Here is a 21,432-nt window from a genome sequence, read left to right as displayed (position 1 = left end):
GTTTGTTGTGCATACTGTTAAGCCACTCCGTCCCCAATGCCGAAAAACCTTGTGGCGTAAGACAGAACACAGGTCAGTTTCAGAGATGCCCATCTGCAGGAGCGGTTTCCACGTAGCCTGTTTGGCCAGCCTATCAGCAAGTTCGTTGCCCGGGATTCCGAAGTGCCCTGGGTTCCACACAAACACCACCGAACGACTTGATCGTTCCAAGGCAGAAATGGACTCCTGCCGCGGGTAGTACTGGTCGATAGCTAGTAAGCTGCTCAGGGAGTCAGAACAGAGAAGAAAGGACTCACCAGAACAGGAATGGATGTACTGAAGTGCACGAGATATGGCCATAAGCTCTGCAGTGAATACCCTGCCGCCAGCTGACATGGAATGCTGTTCAGTATGGTCTCTGTGAACATAAGCGAAGCCAACATTACCATTAGCCATCGAGCCGTCCGTTTAAACAACTTCAGAGCCCCGGAACACGTCAAGAATCGAGAGGAAACGACAGCGGAGAGTGGCGGGTTTAACGGAGTCCTTAGGGCCATGTAAAAGGTGCAGACGAAGCTTCGGCCCAGGGTACTCCATAGAGGTGTACGTGAATGGACCTCCAGTAGAGGTGGTAAAGGGAAGGACACCAGTTTGGGGGGAAGGGATCGCACACAAACCACAATCGTTACCCTGACCTGGGCCGCTGATGCGAGAGGTGAATTTCCACGGGTGGGAAAAGGAGATATTAATTCGGATGCTCAGGAGAACTATGAATGTGTGAAACATAACTGGCGAGCAGTTGAGCACGAGTGATCCGCAATGTGTGGACTCCAGCCTCCACCATGAAATCACTAGACTCGTTCTAAAAGCTCCCGTCACTAGGAGAACGCCACAGTGGTGCACTGGGTCGAGTAAACGTAACGCTGAGGGCACCGCCGAACACTAAACCAGACGCCCATAGTCAAGGCGGGATTGAACAAGGGCTCTGTAGAGCTGCGGCAGCGTAGAGCGATCTGCACCCCAGTTGGTGTTGCTCAGGCAGCGGAGAGCATTGAGATGCTGCCAGCACTCCCGCTTAAGCTCATGAAGGTAAGGTAGACAATCGCGAGACGAAAACCAGTCCCAAGAATGGATACGTCTCCACTACAGTGAGTGGATCGTCATTAAGGTAAAGTTCTGGTTCAGGATGAACGGTACGACGCCAACAGAAGAGCATGACACACGACTTCGCGGCTGTAAACTGGAATCCGTGGGCTAGAGCCCATGACTGCGCCTTGTGAATGGCTCCCTGTAGGCGCCGCTCGGCAATACCAGTGCTGGAGGAACTATAGGAAATGCAGAAGTCATCCGCATACAGAGAAGGGGAGACCGACGGCCCTACAGCAGCTGCTAGGCCGTTAATGACCACTAAAAATAGAGATACACTCAATACGGAGCCCTGCAGAACGGCTTTCTCCTGAATGCGGGGGAAACTATGGGAGGCACCAACCTGACAATGGAAAGTACGAAACGACAGGAAGTTTTGTACAAAAATCGGGAGCGGGCCCTTGATATCCCACTCATACAATGTGGCAAGGATATAATGTCGCCAGGTCGTGGTATGCTTTACGTCAGTCAAGAAAGAAGGCAACCAGTTGTTGGCGTCTGAAAAAGGCTGTTTGGATGGCAGACTAGAGAGACACAAGATTTTCAGGGGTAGAGTGAAAGCCGCCCTGACATGGATCCAGTATGCCACGTCACTCAAGGACCCAACCCAACCACCGACACACCATACGTTCTGGCAGCTTAAAGCGAATGTTGCTGAAGCTGATGGGCCGATAGCTATCCACATCAAGCGGACTTTTACCGGGTCTTAGCACCGGAATTGTGGTGCTCTCCCATCATTGCGATGGAAAGACGCCATCGCACCAGATCCGGTTGAAGATACTGGGGATATATCGCTTGTAGTCATATGAGAGATGTTTCTTCAGCTAAATGTGGATACGATGCGGCCCAGGTGCTGTGTTGGGGCAATGTGCAAAGGCGCTGAGGAGCTCCCACTGCCGGCCGCGGTGGTCTTGCGGTTCTAGGCGCGCAGTCCGGAACCGTGGGACTGCTACGGTCGCAGGTTCGCATCCTGCCTCGGGCATAGATGTGTGTGATGTCCTTAGGTTAGTTAGGTTTAAGTAGTTCTAAGTTCTAGGGGACTGATAACCACAGCAGTTGAGTCCCATAGTGCTCAGAGCCATTTGAACCATTTGAGCTCCCACTCTGTAAATGGGGCGTTTTAGGGTTCACTGTGGCGTGTAGTGAACGAGCTGACTTTTTTCCATCCGCCATTTGAGGATGCGAAAGGCTGGGTGGGTGGTGAGGGCTAGCTCTCCAACGCAGAGGCTCGAGCATAGTGCTCAGTAAAGTATTCGAGAGTCGTCTTTGCGTCGGTAGATAATACGTTATTGATGTTAACGCTAGGGGCACCTGTTGGTGTCTGGTACCCAAAAATACGTCTGATCACGTCCAGACTTGGGAAGGTGACGTATGGCACCCAATGATCGACACATACCTCTCCCAACACTCCTGTTTCAGTCGTTTTATGAGCAGGCGAATGCGGGCACGGAGCCGTTTAAAGGCTATTAGTTGCTCTGCGGAAGGGTGCCGCTTACGTCGCTGTAGAGCTCGCTGAGGCTCCTTAATTGCCTCAGCAACTTCCGGCGACCACCAAGGGACTTTCTTTCACCGGAGTCACCCTAGAGAAGGAGGGATTGCGTTTTCCGCAGCAGAAATTATCGTTGTAGTGACCTGCTCAATCACAACATCGATGGGGAGATTCAGCTGTGACAGCAGAGGTGAAGGCTATCCAGTCTGCTTTGTTTAAAGCCCTTTGGGGTAGGCGTCCAGGCGTCCGTGGGCATGACGCCAGGGAAGTGACAGGAAGATGGGGAGGTGGTCACTACCACACAGGTCGTCATGTACTCTCCAGTGCATGGATGGGATACGTCCTGGGCCGCAAATTACATCAATGGCCGAGTAACTACCATGAGCCACAATGAAATGTGTGGCGGTCCCAGAATCTAAAAGAGTCAGAGGTCGAGTTGAGACAGTAAATTTTAGACATCTCTGCCACGGCCAGTAGACATGGTGCTACCCCAGAAGGAGTTATGGGCGTTAAAATCTCACAAAAGTAGGAAAGGTTTAGGTAGTTGATCAAACAATGCAGCCAATACGTTCAGGGGTAACGCACCATCTGGAGAGAGAAATATGCTGCAGATAGTTATTTCCAGAATCGTCTGTATCCGGACAGCCACAGCTTCAAGAGGAGTTTGAAGGGGCGCAGGTTGACTACATACCGAGTTCAGGACGCAAACTCCACCTGACACTGTTATATTCGCTACGGTTCTTGTAATATCCCCTGTAACCACGAAGGGCAGGGTTCTGCATTGCCGGGAACCTGGTTTCCTGGAGGGCAATGCAGAAAGCAGATGTAAAGCTTAAGAGTTGCCATAGCTTAGGCAGGTGGAGGAAAAAACCGCCGCAATTCCACTGGAAGAAGACGTGATCGTGAGACAGAAAGGCATGAAACACGCAATGAGGCAGTCTACTCCTCAGGGTTACCTTCGGCCACCGACTTATTTCCTGAACAGGCTATATCCATTGTGTCTGAGGGTCTGGCGAGATCTAGATCCTCAGTAGACGCCAGAATCTTCACCTCATCCTCAGACGCAGAGCTTGTAGGCAGTGGTGGTGTGGGTGCCACTGCAATTCCCTTGGTCTTGGTGGTCTTCTTTCTGGATTTCTCTTGCTTATCCTTGGGTTTCTCTGGCTGGGAGGGCTTCACTGATTCAGTCTCTGGGACTGAGGATGATAGTGAAGCGCTATGACCAGCTGCTTTTGGGTACTTCAGCCACTGGTGGGTATCATCTTTCCCACTAGCAGAAACCTAGGAAGGGAGTGACGCAAGGGACCTCTTCCTAGTGAGAGAATCTGAAGAAGACTTATGCTTCTCTGGCTGAGAATTGGGGGTTGATGTCCCCGCTGATGCTGAGGTAGGTGGTGTGGGAGCAACAGGGAGGAAATGCCCCCACCATCAAAGGGGCAGGTGCAGTTTTCTGTCTCTGAGAGCTTACTGAAACTCACGAAATTGATGGGGCTACAACCGTTCTCGTAGCAGCAGCAAAAGAGGAGATCATAGCCACAGGATGTAGGCGCTCAAAATTCCTCATGGCCTCAGTGTAGGTCAGTTGGTTCACGGTCTTGTATTCCATGATTTTCCTTTCTTGCTGTAAAATCCAGCAGTCTGGTGAGCAAGGGGAATGATGGTCTCTGCAGTAGACACAGATGGGAGGTGGGGCACATGGAGTATTGGGCTGGGATGGACATCCACAACTCGACATGTGATGCTGGAAGTACAGTGGGAAGACATATGGCGCAACTTCCAGCACTTAAAGCACTGCGTTGGGGGCGGGATATATGGCTTGACATCACAGCAGTAGAAGATCACCTTGACCTCGGGTAATGTGCCACCCTCAAAGGCCAAAATGAAGGCACCAGTTGGGACTTACTCTAAGTTGGATTGCTTGTCGTCGTCACACTGCAAAAGAAAGTCGATGTGGAATATAATACCCTGGACCATATTTAAGCTCTTATGAGTAGTGGTGGTAACGGAAACATACCCCAGCTTGTCACAAGCGAGTAATGGCCGTGACTGGGCAGAGGGTGCTGTATTCATCAAGACTGAACCTGACCGCATTTTGGACAAGCATTCATTTCCCCAAACTTTTCCTCTAAATGTGTAACGTCCCCTTAGAAAAATTAATGAATTACTGTGCTGATAAACTTCTTACATTATTTGATTTTCAAACAGCTGAGCAGAACTGAACGTACTCAGACATTTCGCTCTTTCCCTATTCTCATCAACACTAAACTGACACACAATATTTTTAGCGCAACGCAATCTTTTAATAATCCCTACAAAAGAATGGCCCTGACTAACAATAGCCTATACCTTCCACAAATCACTTACCTCACAGAAATCTTCTTTACTCAAACTACTGCAACACAGCGAGCGCCAATACTGCCAGTTAAATAAAAGATTCAAACTACTAAAGGCGCTAACGACTGATAGGCATGGTTAGCAAATGAAAGATTTTGATAGAGAACAAACAATGTATTTACCTTAATAGTGTTTAAAAGTCATAATATCTATATCAGTCCATGAAATGCAATATCACAAATTTACTGTCTCTGTCCAGATCATCCCCTCTCAAAACTCCGCCATCTCACTCCCCACATCCACCACTGCTGGCGGCTCACCTCCAACTGCGCAACGCTACGTGCTGTTAACAGCCAACTGCCCAACACTACAATAGGCAACAACAATGCAAACCTGCCACAGACTGCACACAGCACAGCCAGTGATTTCCATACACAGCGCTACGTGGCGTTACCAATAAAAACACCTAAACAGCCTACTTACAAATGCTCTACAAAAAACTAAAGCTTCAACGAGACAAAGGAGTCCCCATCAGCTCTCGTACATACGAGGGACCAGGGCGAGTAAGCTTTGCAGCCATCCTTAGCCTGGCGTTCCTCCACATGGTGTGGGCAGGAAGGGGAACGATTTAAGATCATAGTTTCTTGCATTTTACTGAGACTTGGAACGCTTAGAGACTGCTGGCATTTTATCAAAAGGAAGTGATGACATGGTGCACTTCATCACGTGTCATCCGCCCAGATGCCACCCACTACGACCAGGGGCTCTGCCAACAGGAGCCACCCAGCTGCAGCAAAGGCCATCTGGCAGAATGGCCATTGCCGGGAGTCCCGATGCACTAGGGTGACGGGCATCTACTCCTTGGCATACGTGGGGAGTTAACAGCGCAGGAATCAGCAAAGCAATCCATGTGTAATCGGGGGCTTCAACCAACAGGGTACATGGCGGTCCCACCACAATGGACTGGCTACCGTGCTGGATATGAGGTGGAAATAATTCCATGGTCATCGGCGGCGCAGAAAGCGACACTGCATTGTGGGTGGAGGAAAGCACATCCAGGAAGGTGTCCTCACTCAAGAGATGGAGGATGAGCAGGACTGCAATGCCACGACGAGAAAGTTGGCTAATGATCTCAATGCATGATGGACACAATGCACCATGTAACGCGTCCTTCCTCAATTAGCTCGCTCTTCGGAAAAATTTTGAAAAATGGAAATCAAGCCCTACAGGGGACCATCACATAAAGGCCAAAAGGTGAGAGACTCCTTTTAGTCGCCTCTTACGACAAGCAGGAATACATCAGGTCTATTCTAACCTTGGGCTCACAGGGGGGGGCTCTCTCCTAGGGTCGTGACCGAATTAATTGGACCCTAGACGACCGGAAAGCAGTGACCTGTTCAGATGAGTACCGATTTCAGTTAGTAAGAGCTGATGATAGCGTTCAAGTGTTGCACAGACTTAATGAATACATGGATCCAATTTGTCAACAAGACACTGTGAAAGATGGTAGTGGTTCCATAATGACGTGGGCTATGTTTACATGGAATGACTAGGACCTTTGTCCAACAGAACCGATCATTGGTTGTAAATGGCTGTGTCCGGTTACTTCGGGATCATTTGCAGTCATTATGGACTTGATGTTTGTAAATAACGATGGAATCTTCATGGACGACATTGCGCCATGTCACCGCACTGCAATTGTTCGCGACTGGTTTGAAGAAAATTCTGGACAGTTCGAGCTATTGATTTGCCCAACCATGTCGCTCAATATGAAGCCCAGCGTACATTTACGGGACTTAGTCTAAAGGTCAGTCGTGCATAAAATCCTACACCGGCTACACATTCTTAATTATGGTCGGCTATAGAAGCTGCGTGGCTCAGTGTTTCTGCAGGGGACTTCCAACGATTTGTTGAGTCTATATCACGTCCAATTTCTTCGATACTACCCCGGAAAAAATGAGGCATGACACGATATTAGGAAGTATCCTACGAGTTTTGTCACTTCAGTGTATGTCTCCTGATCGGTATCGTGGTTCATTCTTCCACTGCTGACATCTAATTATTACTTTGGAAGGTTTGTTGAAGCGGCTGGAAGCTATTGTACAGTCAACTGCCCATTCTGTTGGTCATTCCTATCTTTACCACATTCATTATATTAGTGTCTGATTCTGGGCACTCTAAAGACTTTCTGTTTTTTTCCAGTTAAATAAAACGTGCGCTAGTGGTAAGATTCGAAGCTACGGCTTTATGTTTGCAATCCAATTGCGCTAAATCCTGAGTTAGCTACAAATTATAACGATCTACAAATGTTTTGTGCTTAACAGCTGAGGTGTATGCAGAGCTATGCTCCTGTATATCATATTCGGCACCAGACTTAATGGATATGTGTCGCTGATCAGGTGTTAGCAAGACGAAGTGGTAAGGTGCCCGCCACAGCAAACTTGGTCACGTAGCTAGGTACGGTGTACAGTAACACTGCAATTAAAATAGTGCGCATTGTTACGTCGCAGTGCTGCATGGAAGGTGAGCGAGAAAAATGTCTTCTCGTGCAGGCGCGACGGCTTCCATTTAACGTGATTACATTTTTTTGACGAACAGAAACTGAAAAGATTTTCCTCGCCTGCGGAGAACGTGACGGGACGTGCAGCCAAAATGTTACAAGTTGAGTGACAGTACGTTTTTCACATTATCGAAGGAGGGACACGAAGCCGAGAAGTGCGGCATCCAAGTTTCAACGCCAAACAAGAGGAAGCAAGATACTCACAATAATAATTCCATTGACGATAAGGACAAACGTATTATCAGACAGATATTACTATGCTATTGCGAACAATATAAAGAAATATCAGCTTTGCGAAAACTACACGGCTTTCGTCACACAGAACTTATAAGGTTAGCAATGAAACTCGTAGAAAATCTGTGTTGTCTGTGGGATTTAGTTTTAAAAATTCCCTAAATAAGTTTTATGTGCTAACAAGAATACGCAGTTTCAAAAAGGGCTCACTACTACGGAAGAATGAAGCTTCAGAATCAAGGCGGCCAGTGGTTTAGTTAGATGAAACATTGTAAATAAATGGCAAAGTGACAGTGTGCGATGAGTACTGACGAATGAAAGTGCCGGTCGGCGTTGTAATTGTTGTGCATGCAGGCAGTGACAAGGATTTCTTTCAGCATTTTCTCCTCATATATGACTCAAAAACCGTAACTTTGGGCTATCACTAAGAAGTGAAAATGAATGTTTTTTTTATTTGAGGAGATTCAAATTTTATATTTCTTCGTCGACGTGAGATTCACAGAAGCTGAAATGTATTCTGAATTAAGAAAACAAAACTAATAGTTTGTAAACTATTATATGGAAATTCACTTACTGTTAAACACGCTCGTCTCCAATCATTTTTGGTGACAAAAAATTCGGTAACTCACGATCGACTTTCGACGTAGGCGCATATATATATACCTGGTGTTACAAAAAGGTACGGTCAAGCTTTCAGGAAACATTCCTCACACACAAAGAAAGAGAATATGTGATGTGGGCATGTGTCCGGAAACGCTTACTTTCCATGTTAGAGCTCATTTTATTACTTCTCTTCAAATCACATTAATCAAGGAATGGAAACACACAATGCAACAGAACGTACCAGCGTCACTTCAAACACTTTGTTACAGGTAATGCTCAAAATGTCCTCCGTTAGCGAGGATACATGCATCCACCATCCGTCGCATGGAATCCCTGATGCGCTGATGCAGCACTGGAGAATGGCGTATTGTATCACAGCCGTCCACAATACGAGCACGAAGAGCCTCTACATTTGGTACGGGGTTGCGTAGAAAAGAGATTTCAAATGCCCCCATAAATGAAAGTCAGGAGGGTTGAGGTCAGGAGAGCGTGGAGGCCATGGAATTGGTCCGCCTCTACCAATCCATCGGTCACCGAATTTGTTGTTGAGAAGCGTACGAACACTTCGACTGAAATGTGCAGGAGCTCCATCGTGCATGAACCACATGTTGTGTCGTACTTGTAAAGGCACATGTTCTAGCAGCACAGGTAGAGTATCCCGTATGAAATCATGATAACGTGCTCCATTGAGCGTAGGTGGAAGAACATGGGGCCCAATTAAGACATCACCAACAATGCCTGCCCAAACGTTCACAGAAAATCTGTGTTGATGACGTGATTGCACAATTGCGTGCGGATTCTCGTCAGCCCACTCATGTTGATTGTGAAAATTTACAATTTGATGACGTTGGAATGAAGCCTCATCCGTACAGTGAACATTTTCACTGAAATGGGGATTGACACATTGTTGGATGAACCATTTGCAGAAGTGTACCCGTGGAGGCCAATCAGCTGCTGATAGTGCCTGCACGCGCTGTACATGGTACGGAAACAACTGGTTCTCCCGTAGCACTCGCCATACAGTGACGTGGTCAACGTTACCCTGTACAGCAGCAACTTCTCTGACGCTGACATTAGGGTTATCGTCAACTGCACGAAGAATTGCCTCGTCCATTGCAGATGTCCTCGTCGTTCTAGGTCTTCCCCAGTCGCGAGTCATAGGCTGGAATGTTCCGTGCTCCCTAAGACGCCGATCAATTGCTTCGAACGTCTTCCTGTCGGGACACCTTCGTTCTGGAAATCTGTCTCGATACAAACGTACCGCGCCACGGCTATTTCCCCGTGCTAATCCATACATCAAATGGGCATCTGACAACTCCGCATTTGTAAACATTGCACTGACTGCAAAACCACGTTCGTGATGAACACTAACCTTTTGATGCTACGTACTGATGTGCTTGATGCTAGTACTGTAGAGCAATGAGTCGCATGTCAACACAAGCACCGAAGTCAACACTACCTTCCTTCAATTGGGCCAACTGGCGGTGAATCGAGGAAGTGCAGTACATACTGACGAAACTAAAATGAGCTCTTACATGGAAATTAAGCGCTTCCGGATACATGTCCACATAACACCTTTTCTTTATTTGTGTGTGAGGAGTGTTTCCTGAAAGTTTGGCCGTACCTATTTGTAACACCCTGTATACGATGAATAAAATGAGGTAGGAAATGATTAGAAATAACATAAATACAATTAATTGAATAAAAATAACGAATGAAGTTATTCAGATGAATAATTAAAAATTAAAATATCAGGGTAACTTTAGGCATTCGTCACGAATATGTCTTTACCACAACACGAAACTACTGCGTGGGAATATACTACTAATTTTAATGCTCCAAACCTGCAATACTACGCGAAATGCTTTTTGTTGACTATTGATAATGTCTTTATCCATTCGGAATATTTCCATCTGTTGTCAATGTCCAACATGTTTCATTACAATAATGTTCAATCATTGATCACTTCGAGTTATTTTGAGTAATGCCCGTTATCCGACGGGGTTAATAAAGCAGTCTCACATGAATAAGATTTTTCATCATCTCTTCTTGAATAACTTCCTCCATGTATTTGGAAAAGAGAGACACGAAGTCGCTGATAATCTCACTTCACAGAGTTCGCTAAATCGAACAGCAGATTTACACAATCCACTCGTGTTGGGCAAGCGACAGATGGAAACTGATATTTGGTCGGGTTAGCAAACGAGATTGACGCCTAACATGTAAACCATGAAAACACGACAGCGAACGTCGCATTCGGATTTCCAAATTAGGTTTTCGTCTTCCGCAAACTGTATGGCTTGTAAACATGGTTATAGGTGAAGTGTGACAGCACTGCGCTTTCTCGTGGGACCGTGTTGTTACAGCGCATTGCTGTTCATCACTTGACTGCCCACTAGCTCCAAGCCTCACGGGATTGTGTAACTGCTAATCCTCACTGCTCTGCGCCTCCTTGACGTTCATCAACATTCATCCTCAAAAACTGTACTTAGTTTACCTGATGTTCATAAACAAACAGTTGTTACTGCATCGTGGATAACTCAATACTGTCTGCTACACCACTTGGAATTACGTCTTACTGCTTAGGAAATTTATTTTTTTTATTTTTATTTTTTTTATTCACCAAAAACAGTAACAAAAATGGCTACAATGAAATGACATAAATAAGGTGACAGACAACTGCAGTCATACATTACAGCATTCAAAGAATGAGTCTTTAGCAGTAGCACAATTTAGCACCTTCACTGTCACCTCCAACTGGTGGCAGATCATCATGCACATTTTCTTCTTCTGCAGCCTGAGGTTCCTCATCATCATTTCCCAGACCCAAATTAATCAATCAGTAAATCCTTGATGTGTGTTCCTTCCACTGTAAATTACATGGACAGAAGAGAAGTCCGGAACAGCGACATCGCAAAATATTTCACTGCCTTGTTATTTTTGTCAGTTCCAGCCTTCTAAACGCATCTATAGGGAGTTCAAGATCTTCCTTTATATCAGACACCAGATATTTCTCGCCATATTTTTGTATCTGCTGTACTGCTGATTTATTTTTCATGTGTGACTTGTAGGTGAGGTTAGGGTCGGGAACGTGACCCAATCCATTCCCTCTCTACTAGGAATCCAGTTCCTAACCTACACCCATTCGGTTGAAGACAATTCGGAGCATGTTACCATATTTATTATTGTGATTCTGATATTTGAGTAATTTTCTCGAATTCATTTTCCATATACATCTTGTATTCAATATGTTCATCGCTCCCAATATTGTTAAAAGCATAACTTGTATATTTGCCCATTAACCAAATCACTGCGTTATTTATTCGGGCAATGACATTCATGCATATTAGTACACTGCTTGAAAATTGCTACGGAACAGAGAATATGCCCTCCTCGGACACTAACGCACGTTTTGCAACGCTTATTCCTGCTGGCTACCAAACTGTTGAGGAGTTCTTGGGGGATATTTCCTCCTCCTCTGTCAGATGGTTTTCAGTTCTTGCACGGATCCAGGAGAGTGTTCCTTGAGAAACATGTCTGCCAAGAGCATCCCAGATGTGCTGCATAGGGTTTACAAGCGGGAAGTAAGCAGGGCACTCCATATCTTCAATATCTTCATTTACCAGTGTGTCCGACACCTCAACGGTCCTGTAAAGGTCCATAAACAGAGAATCGGGGCCTACCACGACCATAAATGGTCGGACGTGAACCAGAATAATCTCCCTGCAATTCTGCTGCGCTGTAACGGCATCTCGGGCAAAGGTATGCAGCGGTTGTTCGGCCAGCATGCATAATGTATGCCCATGCGATAATGCCTGGGCCATACCGATAACGCTCATGAACATTCTGTTGTGTGTAATGTGTTCCCCTCTCTCTCCACGCTAACTGATGACCAGAAGCGTTTGACACAGTGAAGCGGGATTCGTCGGAGCAAATCAGTCTGGTGCACTGAACTGACGAATGCGTACGGAGTGCTGGTGCACAAGCATCGCTGTAATGGACACGTCACACCCCCTAAATTTCATTTTACTATCACTGGTCGAGCGTTCAGTATAAATTGTGCGTTGGTCAGTAGCGATTGGCAGTAGTTCCTTAGCAAATGGTTCAAATGGCTCTAAGCACTATGGGACTTAACATCTGAGGTCATCAGTCCCCTAGACTTAGAACTACTTACACCTAACTAACCTAAGGACATCACACACATCCAAGCCCGAGGCAGGATTCGAACCTGCGACCGTAGCAGCAGCGTGGTTCCCGACTAAAGCGCCTTGAACCGCTCGGCCACAGCCGCCGGCGTTCCTTACCAAGAAGAGTTGTTCCTCACCATTTATTAAGCAGTGTATGAAGAAAATCGAAGAGGACCACTCTGTAAAGTCTCCTTGGTAATCAATCCCAGACGCTCGACGACGTACAAGCATTCTGCTTTTTTTACTGTAACATTGTACGGTAATTTTGCTTGATAGATATATACCTCCCTGTCTTCTTTTTACGTAATGTAGTGTAGGGTTTCACGGCTGTAGATATTACGATTTGTAACAGAAGGAAACAATTTTATTAAAGTACGGTGGATTTTAGTAATAACAATAGGTGTTAAACACGGCCAGCTGTAGTATCTTGAAGGATGCATGTCATACATAAAAACGGCAACCAATTAATGGAAATAAATACCACTCGGTGCGAAGAGAGACGTAGTCTCTGTCTTGGTGGATTTATTTAGGTCGTTACTGACATATCTTAATTACTTCAAGAAAAATGACCAAATGTGATTCTTTCTCGTTCTATTCCAAATGAGCTAGTGCTTGGCTTTTAACGACCTCCGATTCGACAGAAAGCTGCTCTCTACCTGTCCTCGACTGGTTCTAGGAGCTGTAAGATGGCGACACAGCGGTGGGTGAGGCAACCGCCAGCTGCCGTGGTGTGGAGCGCTGCCGAGACATTCGTCTGTGTCTGGCCGCTGCTTCCAAACCGTGCCAGCCAGGGCCGACCTGGGAAGCATTGTGGTATATTCTTCGCCGTGCTTGGATGTAACACATTGACAGATAACCTTCCATTGCAACAGGAGAAGCGAAAGCAAATTCGTATTTCTCTGTAATCTTCACCGAACAGTGCCCGTATTGACTACTGTATCTGTCTCCCCCAAAATTGTTATGAGACCACGAATAAACACGGTACCATCACAAACTGATGACTCCATTTGTGCTACCTTAGAAACATTCGAGTTTTTATACCGTATATTTGTAACGTACAGGGATTATCTACTTACCATGTCTCTTCGATCGTTATTAAAAACGTAACATAATAATCTGGAAACATTTACTGCAACGAATAAATTCACTGTTGGTGCTGAGAATAATTTGGGAGCTACTTTTGTTTCCCATTGTGGTAACTATTTTTAGCTGATCTCCAGTGTGACAGTAATTTATTCAGGTGTGTGGAATGGTGAAACTAGTTGTCAGAGAGACTGAACCATCATCATTTATTGACAAATACTTCCCTGCGAAACCTCTACATGACTTACGTAGAATTCTGTGCCCTTGCTACTGCAAGACACCGTTAATTCCGGAGATTCACTACCTCTCTGTGTAGTGTCCAAAACGAAGTGTGAAACCCATATTTCATTATCTCGGTGACGATACAATTGAAGACCTCTCCACTGTGCTGTCTTCATAGTACTTTCAGTGATTCTGCAATATGTTGAAATCGATGCTAGGTACCAAATGTTTTACCCACCTTGCACACAGTTTTGAGGACAAGTTTTTAGGGAAAAAACTATAGCATATATGAGGGAAAAGTATGATGAAATTCACAAACGTAAAGCGAAGTTTCTCCGTAATTCGCTGCTTGCCGTATTCCGCAATGTGTATACGAACATCTTCAGGCGGAATGTCGGGTTCGGTTTTAGTGTTGACTATGTGAGGTCTTCGCAGAATGTGTGTACTCCGATGTTTGCATACGCCTGGTTATAATTAACTATTAATATGTACTCATGTGGAGATGGATTGGGTCGAAAATTGAACTAAGGCTAGCGGTTTGATGGGAAGAATAAAATAAGTACCAAGGCATGAAGGCAAGAGCCAAGGAAAAAGAAACTTTTGCGGTAGTTGAGTCGGGTAGTAAGAGCAGTAGCGGGTTTCTTGCTGCCTGCGTCAGGTCATGTAAGGGTAGGTGTTTTTAGTAGTGGGTATCATGCATCGATACGGTGTCAGAGCCATGGTCGTTTTAGTAAGAGCAGTGCGCTGCTTTGTCTCTCATGCTGGGCCTTGTCGTTGGTGACTTGGCGCAGCATCAAGCTGAAGTCGAACGACGCCAGCTCGCTGTTGTGCGGCGTATCCTGTTTAATACATGGCCCAGTTTTTCTGCAGTTCTGCTTGCTCGACGAGCTGCGCTGCTGATTCTACGGAGAGCTGTAGGCCTTTCTCTCGCGATTGGGTGATGGATGCTGCATTCTTTTCTTCTGCCTTGGCGCTAGTCACTCTCGTGGCCTTCGACGTCGCTGCCGTTGCCGTTGGGGTGACGGATGGCTTGCTGGCGCCCTATGGCGCTTCTATGGAGGTTTCAGGGGCTGGCACCCTTACGCTCCTCTTCGTAGTTGCGGGAGCATTCGCCGGAGTTTGCACCCCTGCTGTTGATCGTAGGTCTTGGGCGAGAAGTGCACGCAGTTGCTACAAAGCCTTCTCCTCCTCTGCAGCAAGGGCGGCTGCGATGACGGCCCTCTGTGCCGCCATGACCGTTTTAAGGGACGCTATCGCTTTCTCCATGGTGGTGCGAAGTTCGCCGCCGCTGCTCTTTTCGGGGACGGGAGTTTCAACGCGACCGCTCACTTTTGGGCGGTCGTCCAAGCTGTTGGCGAGGAGAGCTGGCTGCGTGCTGCACCTCTGCTCTACTGTACTGGTCGTAGCAATCTGTACAAGCTGCCGGGAGATAGCAATGTCTTCCATAGTTTCGATGTCGTTCTTCGGTTGGCTGAACGATGCTCTTCTTTCTTCTGCTTGACTGTCGCATGTCGTCATGGAGGCGCCATCGATTCTGTCTGCTCGGAGTGCCGGTCGTGACTGCTGTCGCTCCGCTGCGATGGGTCGGCCTCTCCCACCCCCCCCCCTCCCTTGCCCCCTCCACCCCCTCCCTTGCCCCCTCCCACAGTCAATCTCACCGTATGCGGTGGGGCCAGCGGCCGATTAGATTGGGGGGTCGTCTTCGGCGCGTTCTTGTCCGTCTCCGGGACAACACCCGCGGTTTGCCCACTGGTTTTCCTCCCTTTTCTCTTCTGCTTAGCGTTTTCAGGGCCCGCTGAGTTCGCCAGGACTGTCCTCTTCGATGTCCTCTACTCGCCTGAGCTGCTGCAGCCTCAGAAGGCATTACAGACTCGCCCACTTTCCATATTTTGCCCACCACAGCAGGCACACATGGGTGTACCATCTTTTTTGCATCATCTGCGAGTGCGGCTGTCATGATTTCCAGGGCACTTGACGCAGATCGTCAGGTTGTGGTAATGTTTTGCGACATGGCCTCCTTGTTGACGGCTGAAACACTGTGGCTTCGACTCGAATCCAGCCAGGGGAGGTTCAATTTTCGCATCAGAACCTGTGAGGTGGAACACCTTAAAGATGTCAGAGACTACATTTGCGGTCCTTTCCAAGTCGCGGCGTCTTCTGAGGTGTCCACCGCTAGGGTGAACAGTGGCGGTCGTTTCTTATTAGTCCGCTGATGCAAGTTTACCATTGCGTCGTATCCAAGCGGAGCAACGGATGTGGACTGCTTCTGTATTAAAAATACGTGAAGACCTCGCAGTAAGGCCTTGAGTTGCGCTGTCTTGTCTTGAGATTCCGTTCTGACTAGATTATCAATCAGACAATCGCTGTTGATGTACTTTCCGGGATGTGAGGTCGTGGTCCAAGAACTTTTCTGCTCCTTACGTTTCGTCCAGAACTGCGCTGGACGAAACGTAAGGAGCAGAAAAGTTCTTGGACCACTACCTCACATCCCGGAAAGTATATCAACAGCCATGTCACCCGGTCGTGAAAGCCTTCATTCTACAATCAGACAATCCTTCAGCATCCTTTTCATTGTTGCTTCGTCATTGTGGGAGAATGCACGAATCTACATTGTCACATCACTGTCAGTCGATTTGGCCTTGACTGCATAGCGAAGTTCCACTGCGAGCTCGTCGTAAGTTTCCATCCAGTCATGACCTGTGCAACGGATGTACACAGTCGCATAAGAGTAGAATTTACCCCTTACATCTTCGTCTTCTTCTTCTTCACGGCTGTGTTGAACTTGTGCGTCTGGCCCGCCGAGCTCGTCACCTAAGTTTCCTCGTTCGTTGTTTTGTCGATCGTCATTCATAGCGTCAATTAGTTCATCAGAGGGCTTCGTGTGCGGGCGCACCGTCGATCCAGTCATCTTCTTCGTCACCTTTCGGTCTCTGTGTCGCTTTTTGCCCATTCTTATCGCGGAACCTCAACCTAATAAAGCAACACGACAACTCTTCCGAGGTGTGCGCCCTCAAGCGTCTACTCGCTCTCACCTCTCGACTGCGTCGTGTATGCAGATGCTGACGCTCTATTGGCAAGCTTACCTTGCTCATCATGTTGAGCAGTGTAAGCATAGACCTGCTGTTCTTGCAGTTTCTGTGGGAAAGAAAAGAAAAACTTTACTTATATGAATTGTCCTTGGGCGATGGTGCGTGTCTCCTGCGAGAACATTATTCCTGTAACAGTTTAGGCCAATGTGATGTTGGTTGTGGTGTGGTTGGTGGCCCAGATCACGGGCGCGGCGGTTGCGGGATCTCGCAATGATCGTGAATCTGTCCTGCAAGAGCGGGATTCCTGTGTCCTCGTGCAGCCGACGAGTGTAGTATTCCTTCGGAAGACGTAGGGCGTTCTTCAGAGCTCGGCTGGATCCTTCGCAGCGTTTCGATGAGTGAATCTGTGCGTATTCCAACATTAGTCATACAGATGTTCGGTACAGCGTGATGCAGTGTTGCTGCGGCAGTGTCGACTGTTCAGCAGCGAGTAGAGAGCGCTAAGGCGCCATATTGCTCTGCTTCTGACATATCGGATATAAGGCGCCCAGTAGAGTCTTTGGTCTAGGGTGACATCTAGGTACTTCGCCGTCTTGCTCCATGGGATAGGTGCTCCCAGGTTTTCGACGGGCGGGAGATTTGGTGGCAGCATTCTTTTGGTGAAGATCACTGCCTGGCTCTTCGCTGCGTTGAATGTCAGCCATTATTTCGTTGACCACGAAACCAGAGTGCAGCCCCAGAGATGGACTCAGCGTTGCACCGTGTGCACGTTCATGCTGCTTATATACAGCGCTGTGTCATCATATTAGAGTGTCAATTCGACACGCGCTACCGATGATATATCAACAGGGTACATTGAGTACAGTAAGGGGTCGATCACCGGTCCATACGGCACCACAGCACGTATCTGTTGGTCGGTGGACGTACCGTTCTCTGTCTTGACGTGGAACGTTCGCTCCGCTAGGTAGGAACTGAGCAGGACTGCTTGCGACGTCGCTATCCCGAATACAAGGAATTTGTATACGAGACCATTGTGCCAGATGCAACTGAAGGGTCTGGACATATCGAGGAACACTGCTTCAAGGTATTCTCTTTTTTCCAGTGCTCTCATACCGACTCTACCAGTCTCAGAAGCTGGTGAGAGGTCAAAAGGCCACTACGAAAACCAAACTGCTCGTCTGAAGTAACACTCTCCTGGGTGACTGGTTCCATCAGCCTTTTCATGTACAACCACTCGAAAACCTTAGAGAGGGATGGGAGAAGGCCGATGGGTCGGTAGCTGGTGACCTGGCGTAGATCTTTGCCAATCTTCGGGATGACCACAACTTCCGCGTGTTTCCATGTTATAGGATAGCTGCCTGTGCTGAGCAGCTCCATGGTCACGTCAGCTAACGCTGGTGTGCTTCCGGTTGCAATTCTTCGGCAGGTGGTGGTTTATTCCGTCGCTGCCTCCTGGTTTCCGCTTGTTCTGGGAACGAAGTTTCACGGCGAATTTATCCTCTGTACACGTCTCGATTACGTCTTCTACATTTGTAGCTGCTAAGAAGATCGGGAGTTGCTCGTCAACCAGACGGCTGTGTGCCTCGTCGACACGCGGCGACTGCGTCGCACGGCACGCTGGTTTTTGCATCTGGCTACCATTTGGCGACTTGTAGCAGTGTGATGCGCTGTCGGCGCCGCAGGAAAATCTTCACGATTTTCCAGGCGCTGCCGTCGTTTGGGCTGAGCGTGGGCGGTACGTCGGCCCATTCTCTGTTCCTATGTTCTTAGTCCGCTGCCTTTATCGCCCATCGCCTGCGGCTAACTCGGCTTTTGATGTCGCGTTGGCGAGCGAATTGCCATTCACAGAACAGTCGGTTCTTCTCGGTGACATCTGCCAGGATGTGTGACGGTAACTGCCGCGAGAAGTCTCGTGGTCGACGTGGTGGTATCGGGTTGGCTGCGTTTACTGCTCGTAGTATTCTTCGTTTGAGGAACGCTGGGGCTGCGTCGGCCCTGACTACTTCGGGGTTAGCCGCGACTTCGATAGACTGTAGTATTTCCGCTTGGAAACGCTACAGCTGCTGCTTCAGAAATTATGGATCCCTCATGATTAGATGTTGGAGGAGGACCACCTTCAGCTGCTTCTGTGACTTGCCATTGTGGGCGAAAGGATGAAACAATGCCATTTTTCTTCTTCCACATCTTCTTCCATATGCTTCACGAGCATACGAAAATTCTTCGCTATCGTTGCTCGCCGCTCGCCGTATTCTGCAAGGTTGGTTCTCGATGTACATTCTGACTATACCCGAAATTCTTCTGGCGAAATTCTTTTTTAATTGTTTTTAAGATGGAGCCCCTCCACACTCACACCAACGTGGTGACCATCTCAAAAGAACTACTGTCGCCTCCGAACCTGTCAGCTGCTAATCAAGGACTCAAGCGATGTGGGGCTTTGATATTATCCATATCTCTGGGTAGGATTACCCACTAAAATGGTCGCATCGAGGAGATAGTGGACGAATAACGAACGAAGGGTAGTGGTTTCAAACGGAGATGAGAAAAAGTGTGAAGGCAAGCGCCAATGGAAGAAAACCTCTGCGATTCTTTAGGGTGGGGGGTAGGGGGTGGGGGAGAAGAGTAATAGCAGAAGCGGGTTTCTTGCTTCTTGCGAAAGATCATGCATCGATAGGTTAAGTTACTAGTGGGTATCATGCAAGCAGATACCATTTCAAAGCCATCTGTTCATCATAAAGACATCACTCCGATTCTGAGCGGCAGCACAGTGTGCTGCTGTGTGAGCTGAGAGAGACCCCTGCCACGCTGCGTCAGTGGTGACTAGGCACAAGTGAAGAGCCAGGTCGCCCATCGGTTTCTGTTGGGCGTGCTTTTTAGCCAAACGACCGGTGAGGTACGGCTCCGATAAACGCTACTCTGACATTTACAACAAACTTTTACCCATGCACACATAATTTACTCCATACGCACACATCACTGCTTCTGTCCTTCGGAATGAATAGCAGACATGACTTCAGTTGTTTGTCGTCTTAAACACTTACTTAGCATCAGCAGTCCGCAAATGTAATAAATAAATAAATAAATAAATAAACAAAAATCTTGGCTCCCTGGATAATGCTATCTGCTGTTGTTATATAAAGGTGTGGTGTTAGAGGTACTATCTGAAGACATGCCGCTGCTGACTTGTTGTTTTTTTGCTTTGTCGCTAAATGGACGTCGGGGTTTGAATCCCGAATCGGCTGACGAACATGATGAGTTCCAACATGCATGTGGCGTGAAGGGGATGCCGTTTCATAGAACACATCCCACTTTAATCAAAATTTTCCTGTAATACGTTCAATATTTTAAGTGGTTTTGTGGTAGATACGCTACATTCCTCAAAGTAATTCTTAGTCACATCTGGCATTCCGAAAGTTTCGCTACTGTTAACAATTCTTCGTGCTTAGCATTTGCTAATTTCAGTGCCTGTGCAAAAACTCCTTATTACATCATGCAGTAATGATTTAGCTTAGGCTTGTTTATTATTTTGATCGTTACACAAAAAACTGACTCCTTCGTTTCAGAGCATCGGCATAATCTCCCCAGGCAGCATATGAATGATGCAAGTTTTGGCGACACTGAAAAAATTTGGGCCTAGCCACTACAACATATGTTTGCTGATTATAATTCTTGAGGAGCAAACTACGAATTACATACAAATCTAAACACTCTGGTTTAAGACACTGTATTTGGGGGTAAGCAGATGGCAGAAACGAGCACTGTTTAGTAATAGCGGTTGTGCTATATGTTTGGAAATAGAACTACTGAGACTGTAGTATGGGTCCCAGTATTCGTCTTCTTGATGAAATAGCGAGAATGGTGGTGGTGGATGCTGTTCTGTGCTGATGAGCTGCTGTAGTATAAGATGTAGTAGGTGTTGTTGTTCCAGAATTTGCTTTTGTTGTTACAATTGTTCCTTTCTTTGTTCTTCTTCTTGTGCCTGCTATTGCATCTGATCCAACAGCTGTTGCTTTCGTTGCCGTTATTCATGTCCATCCAGGAGGAATTGGAGTTGCAGTTATTGGTGTCACTGTTTCTTGAATTCTGGATCCATGATCATTGAAGACAATCTGTTGTTGTCACACACACGCTAAGTTTCGAATCCTCATCGTCAAGATTACACATGCTGAAGTGCAACACACTTTTTATTACACATAAAATACGGACACAATCTAATCACTTTATAGTTGTCAATTACATTTGATTTTACAGTGATTATGCAGTATTGGTCTGTTCGTAACTATGTGTATACTGTCAAAAATGTGTGAGTGGGTGCAAAAACAAAAAAAAAAAATTTCTAACACTAATTATCTTGCAAAACCTGTATGTTTCTTGTATGTATGAACTGGTAGTATCTTGTAAGCTAAAGGCAAATAAATTGAATTAAAAAATGCAGTTTGCAGTGGATCGCCGTAAATTGTGGAACGCCTCAAGAAGGTAATTCCGATAGTCCACGGTCAATCAGATCAGTCAATAATCTGAAGAAAAACGTAATCCAGTTAAAATCCAGTAAACAGCGAGGTTTCGAAA

The 21,432-nt window shown here is 46.8% G+C and overlaps 1 long non-coding RNA gene across 1 annotated transcript in view; it reads right to left on the bottom strand.

Moving 5' to 3' along the window:
- Positions 1-21,207: 21,207 nt before the first annotated feature.
- The window catches only part of LOC126260797 (uncharacterized), a 113,998-nt gene continuing 113,773 nt past the window's right edge, over positions 21,208-21,432 (bottom strand). The window contains exon 4 of the long non-coding RNA XR_007546647.1: positions 21,208-21,380. This is a non-coding gene — a long non-coding RNA (uncharacterized LOC126260797). The remainder of the gene's footprint in view (positions 21,381-21,432) is intronic.

Source organism: Schistocerca nitens, chromosome 5 (assembly GCF_023898315.1).
Source record: "Schistocerca nitens isolate TAMUIC-IGC-003100 chromosome 5, iqSchNite1.1, whole genome shotgun sequence".
Lineage (NCBI taxonomy): Eukaryota > Metazoa > Arthropoda > Insecta > Orthoptera > Acrididae > Schistocerca > Schistocerca nitens.
Note: the sequence above shows the minus strand (reverse complement) of the source record. Positions and strands in the feature narration are given on the sequence as shown.